Genomic DNA, 6,919 nt, shown 5'->3' on the forward strand with positions numbered 1-6,919 from the left:
GAGCGATAGCAGTGCAAGTCTGGAGCCTTCCTCCATTAAAAAAATGGAATAATTAATACACGTTAGAACCTAATAATTCTTTAATATAATACCCTTATATCACTTCAAAACTTCCCAGTCTAAATAACTATTTATTTCAATATAATTAATGTAAACAAAAAACCACATCAATTTAGATATTGAGGGGGAAGTTTAAAACCAGTGTTAATTGAATTTTAGGTTTTACCTCCTTACCTCCCAGTACTCCCCATTTTAAATTTCAAATGACACCTCTACATTTTGATACTTAAATTTGAAAAAGTATTCAATTGTTTAGGCCTATACATTTCATTCATATGTTTCACATCTTTTGTTTTCTATCATTGCTTGGGAACCTGGATTGTCGTTATTGTCCATCAGAGCTGAAGAGAATAAAACTACAAAGACTGCTTACTGTTGATTACAGGTTATTTGAATAGCGACCCGCAATGTTTCGATGAAGAACACAAAGAATGATAATTTTTTTTATTTTATAAAGTACTTTAAATGTATATTTAAGCCAAGAAATTGAAGAAAGTACATAAACATACAAAAATGCAAAATTATGTGAATAGCATATTTAATTCTTCAATCTCCTATAATCCTATAAAAAACCAAGGAAAGCAAACTGAAAACTGTCTGTTTCTGAAAAATTCCACATACCCTCGATTTGTGGTTTTCCTATAACTTACTGCCACTGTGAAATGTACACTGAGCACTGGACATATGGGATTTCCACACCACATGCAAGGCCTTTGTATGAATATATTGTGACTTGTGGGGTTTCTGCAATGCACAATTCGTTTCAGGAAGTATGCAAACTAATATCAAGGAAGAAAATAGAGGATACTAAAAGCCGAAGTTTGGATTTACGTTATTTATATAAGGTTCTGATACTACTGCAATGCTGTGTAGAGGAGCTTTGAGATAGGCTGTATTACTGGCTAGTCAACAATGAAGCACATTATGAACATTTTTTAATTTAACAACCAACTGACAATAAACAATCCAGGTTACCAGGCGATGATAGGAAACAAAAGATGTGAAATAAATTAATGAGAACTATGAACAGTTGAATACTCTTTCCAAATTGAAGTATCAAAATATAGGGGTGTGATTTGAAATTTCAAAGGAGGTGGAGAATACGGAGGGTGAGGGGGTGAAACCTAAAATGCAATTAACATTGGTTTTAAACTTTCATTCAGTAGGCTATCTATATCGAAGTATTTTTTGTTTAAATTAAATTACCTACATTGAAATGAATAGTTATTTAGACTGAAATGAAAACCCAGCAGGCCCTAGGCTACATTATTCACTAAGTGCATTGTGACTAATCCATTCAATGGCTTCGCCCTCCAAATTTGCGTCGGGTAGACCCTTGAGAGATCTGGCAACTGAATTGTACTCAGTGTATAGGAGTGCTTTAAAAACCTAAAGACAAAACATAATGCCTATTTGGAGAAAAATTCGTTCTGGCACTAGGAATCGAACCCAGGACCTCTCAGCTTGCGTGCTGAGCTATGCTGAGACCTGATTCACGGCGCCGGCCGAGCTCCCCTCCTTTGTATCATCAATGGTCTACCACCTGCGCTTTAGACATATAAGTCATGTATGCAGGAGCAGTCCATTTTCGACAACAGTTTTTTAATTACTATCAACACTGATATATATATATATATATATATATATATATATATATATATATATATATATATATATACATTCATATATGAGGCCTCACTGTCCTCACTGAATAATCAAGACTAAATGTAATCAACATGTAAATACCTATTTGACTACATATAATCTGTGCTTCAGTGGCTGGTCATGATAATATCTTTGAAAAATATTGGAGTGCAAGAGGTCAAATGACTTTATTGTCAAACGCCTGGCATTAGAAAACAACAACAACATATAAACTTGATTATTCAGTAAGGATGGCAAGGCCTCTTATATGCAGAACAAGTTGGATATAAATGTTGTGCAAGAAACAAGGGAAGCCTCCTGCGTATTACGAGTTTGGTCATTGCTATTATTAAGAAGGTCCAGCAATCGAAAGCAAAAGGATGTCTTTCGCTCTTAAGATCAAAAGGCAAATAATCCGACAAAAAAAGAAAAAGGCCGAAGTTGAAAGTTTTTCAGACTGCACTGCAAGGCAGAAAATTTGGGAATTCTATGTAGTGAGAAAAGAATACCCTTAAAATACTCGAGAGTGAAGAAAATCCAGCAAAAAATTACCGGTGTTCAAATAAATATACAACAAATAAATGGAAAAATTGTTGTGACTACATGAAGAGCATTGAGAGCATATTTTTGAGGAGAACTGTACCCTAGTTTAAAACGTCCTCCTCCAGTACAAGTGACAGCATGCGTGTGGTGAGTGAGTCGGTGGACATGACTGAATAAAATTTATAAACTCCTTCCGATCTGCTAATTCTTTCAGAAAGTGTTAAATTCGTGTTGTCTACTTAGTTTTCTATTAAAAGTTCCAGGGTTCGACACAAAGGGACAAAAATATTAGTAGTACAGTTTCTCGAGTGTCTAAATATTCAAATGCACTAATAAAATCTGTAATTTCAGTCGGATTCACCTAATACTTGAAAGAAATATAGCAATCCACCATAGTTATTTTTGTATGCAGTACACCTATAACTAATATGACAGGAATGTGAAGGACCTACAGGACCAAACGGTTGGGTGACAATAAATCATATCAAAACTATCATGTGGCTGTGAGAACTTGCATACTTCGCTAGTCATGTCAACCAAACCTGTCAGTTTCCACTCAGTACAGAGGAATAATTCATACAAATAACATATAAGGCGCTAAGTACCGGTATTCATACAATCCAGAAAAATAATAAAAGGGATGTACAGTAGATCCTTCCAACTCTACTTATGTTTTTTTTGCACAGACAATTAATACGAACACAGATCCAGAACTCTGAATAAGATGGCACTGACCTCGTGTGTGAATCGGCCATGTTGATGACTGCAGAATGTTGACCCATGTGATGTCACGCAGCTCAGCCAGTTGGCTACATCATAATCCGGTACATGGATATGAGTCTCTCACAATTATATTGATTATGCGTTTCAGAGGTCCAGGGGATGGTCACACCAACAAAATCATTACCACTGTTCGGAACGCAGTAGCACAGTCCTGCAAATAAAAGCAATCTGTTGATACAATAATGTAACCCCGTAAGAAAAGTTTACATATGTAATGTGATTAGATGTCTCATTTTGAACAGGACAGTCATATTTTTAGATATTCTGTCCAGTGCCCCGACAATTCTTGTTACTACGCCTATCAATACTGTTTTGTTGGAAAATACGAAAAGGAATCTTGCTGAACAAAGTCCCAAAGCTGAGAAGATCCGCTGAAATCAAATAGAAGCATAGAAGGTTCGCACTTAATAAGTTAAATACCCAAACAAATTTCATTAAAAAGTAATCGACCTAATGAAATTCTATGAAATTAACCCTAACACAGAACAGTCAATTAATTAAACATGATTAAAATTAGTTACAATTTGGAACTGAATCAGAGCATCAATAAAAAGCTTGAAACTAATAATATAGGCCTATCCTTTTTTTTAAATCCTATGTCTTAAACATATTGCATATACCAGATATCCATCTGAAGAATGGTTTCATATATACACTGATGGCTATCTGACTTAGGAAGTGAAGCTGTAGCTGGTGGGACATGCCAAACTTTCTTCATTCTGTTGTCATGCAGGATCTCGGACAACCTTCAAACTTTGATGGTGAAATAGCCTCTTGCCATTAAAACATCTCTAAAGCACCCGCTGAACTGACAACATTTGTTACAGCTGTCATCCTCATTGATTCTAAAGCTGCCATGGGGACAATTCCAAATGCTAACACTACAGAAACACTTAGCAAACACATCATTCTTCAGTGGAGTCAGTCCCCTCGAAGGAAATGACACAGCAGACTATCTTGCCAAAAAAAGGTCTAATACCTATCTTACAAAGTAATTAGGCTAAACAAAACGAAATCTCCAACTTTCAATTAATCACCATATTAAAAAAAAGAACCAACATCTTAAATTAATATAGATTTCAGCAGGCTATAAAAAATAAAAAATGGAAAATTAGTTTCAAAATTGTAGAAAACTCGTTTGCTAAAACAAATTTATCCATGTTGAATTATCGCCAAATGCAGTGCATTAGAAAGCAACCAACCAACATTGATGACAAAACCACGTTCAATGAATTTGTTTATGGGGAGCAATTTGTTAGTGTAGACAAACTTACTCAGTGGGAAGAGAGGAGAAAGAAGTCCATATGAGATGGTAGGAATGTTCCAGCATTTTTCCTATTAACAAATTGTCATTCATAAATATTGCTAAAATTGTAGAATATGGCTTATCTCTGCCTGGAACCAAAAGCGTACTCGTGCAGAATGAGCTTTTGCCAGAATGAACAAAATATGAACATTGGATAAAACACAACTGAAGGTTGTCACATTGAAGGCATTGTTAATTATCAAAGTTTTAATTTAAAATTCAGTTTCCTTAACTTTTTTAATTTCGTGAAGGAGAATAACAAACTTTTTACGGAAATTCATTCACCAAAACATACACCTGATAGAACTGTTATGAGTAGGTAGGTTCTAATTTTGTGTTACCAGTATGAGTAATGTAATTTTGTTCTGTTATGTTATAAATACGGTATAGGCCTACGTGATACATCTTCTCCAAAACGTAAGCATTTGTAATTTAAAATAAGTATAACGCATTCACATACGAATTTTATGTAAAAATAAAATATTTCTATTTCATGTCACTATTCTGTTCATTTTATATTTTTATGACAATGTACATAGCGAATACGTTACAAGCGAATACGTTACAGCCGCACTAAAAAAGTTAAACGACTAATTAAAAATATATAAGATAACACAACTCCTTCAAAAACTTCATGAATTAAAGCATTCATAACGTAATATTATTAATATATTACTTTATTTCAAATACAAAAACTGGATAGGGAAATACTTAAAAGAGCGGGCAGTTAAACGTTAGGCTTAGGTATCGTACATAATTGATCAATTTCAGCATAATATTTGTACAGTAACATGATTTCAAACTGCAAGACAAGTGAAAAATATTTCTACTTTGAAGCAAACAAAATATGTGATTTACCAATAATTAATAATAGTCATAAAACATTACCTGAAACTTGTAATAATAGGACGACAGATGAAAAATCAAGTTTCCATACTCAGAATCACATAATCTCAAGAAGCCAATCGGCAAACTGGTATGAAAATATGGCGCCAATTTTATGAAGTAGCAGTACACTTAATTTCAACATTATATATACGTATTGCGTATCATAAAATATTAGTAGATACCGTATAACGTGAAATTGACTCGTTTTTAAAAAATACTTGGGTTAAGATATTGTAAATTAGTCACAGAAGTAAATAATTATTACCACAACAATTCTTTGCAACAGAGATGAACTAAGGATTATACAAAGTAACTCTTCGAATATGATTGGTCCTAACGACCAATAATGAGCCAGCCAAGTGTGTGGCGTGAGAAAAAACCGATGGAGCATCATGGGAATATGAAGCATTATAAGGTAAAAGCACAGATGGTTGTCACGATAGTAGCAATTGTTACTTTCGGCATTAATTCGATGGTGCTTGGGTAAAGGAAGATGTCATAAAAATGAGTTTTGAGTTAAATGAAAATTAAACATCGAATCTTTATTTCAAATAATTTTATATACAAAACATCAAATGCTAGTGTTGTTTTGTTTTTGTGCACACCCACTTGTAGAATTTAACTTGTGTGGAGCAAAACTCCACTTGCACAAAAATGACAACCCCCCTTTACCCGAACACCTCAAATTAACCACATGCGCTCGTAGCAATATGTTGTTCGTGTTCGACTGCGTGATGTCTCGAGGAGGTGCGAAGAAATGCGCATGCACCCCCTGAGAAGATCTGAGCATCCCCATTTCCTAATATGTCAGTTTAAATGTATTTTGCCGACGCTTTGAAACTATAACTTGGCGAATTATTAAAGAATTAAACATAAAATACTTTAAGGAGCGAATTTTATTTAGGCTAATAAATTGATCCATAAGTTCGTAGTGCTTTTGTTAGGAGATTCTTTATTCTTTTGTCATTTGTTATTTTGAATTTCTGCTTATAAATAAGCCTTGAATTTGGCGGATTTGAAAAAAGTTTGTATTAATTGTGGGCTAAAGAAGCTAGAGTGTCAAGAACATTACCGACATATTCTTCTGTTAGAGTTTAATAGAGGAGCAAAGTCCACAGCTGTAGAGTAACGGTTAGCACGTCTGACCGTGAAACTAGCGGGCCCGGGTTCAAATCCTGGTTGTAATAAGTTACATACTTGAGGTTTTCTGGGGGTTTCATTAAGAGCAAATGCTGGGTGACTTTCAGCGCTGGACCCTGGACTCATCTTGCTAGTATTATCACCTTCATCTCACTCAGATGCTAGCAGTTGATAAAGGGTTGTAAAATAACCAACTAAACAATAAAGGAGCAAACGCAGCGAAGGTGACTTGAAACATTTATGCCGTATGCTGGGAGAATTCCATCGGAGAAAGGGCTGCAACGCACAACATCCCGTACAAAAATCGGTGCCCATTCACAGAAATTAATGTTATGCGTCTATTAGGATCAAGAAGACGTCGTGTACTACGAATTGCTTTCAGCAATATAATCAAAACTTCTTATATTTATTGTCAACAACCCAGATGCCTTGCGGCCGCTATTAAAGAAAAACGACCGGGAAGACTGCATCAAGTGATGCTGCTACAGTCTACACGATCCCGCACTCTGCTAACATGACGAAAACAGGTATCGAGGAGCTTGATTGGGAGATAAT

This window comes from Periplaneta americana, chromosome 14 (genome assembly GCF_040183065.1).
Source record: "Periplaneta americana isolate PAMFEO1 chromosome 14, P.americana_PAMFEO1_priV1, whole genome shotgun sequence".
In the NCBI taxonomy this organism is placed as follows: Eukaryota; Metazoa; Arthropoda; class Insecta; order Blattodea; family Blattidae; genus Periplaneta; species Periplaneta americana.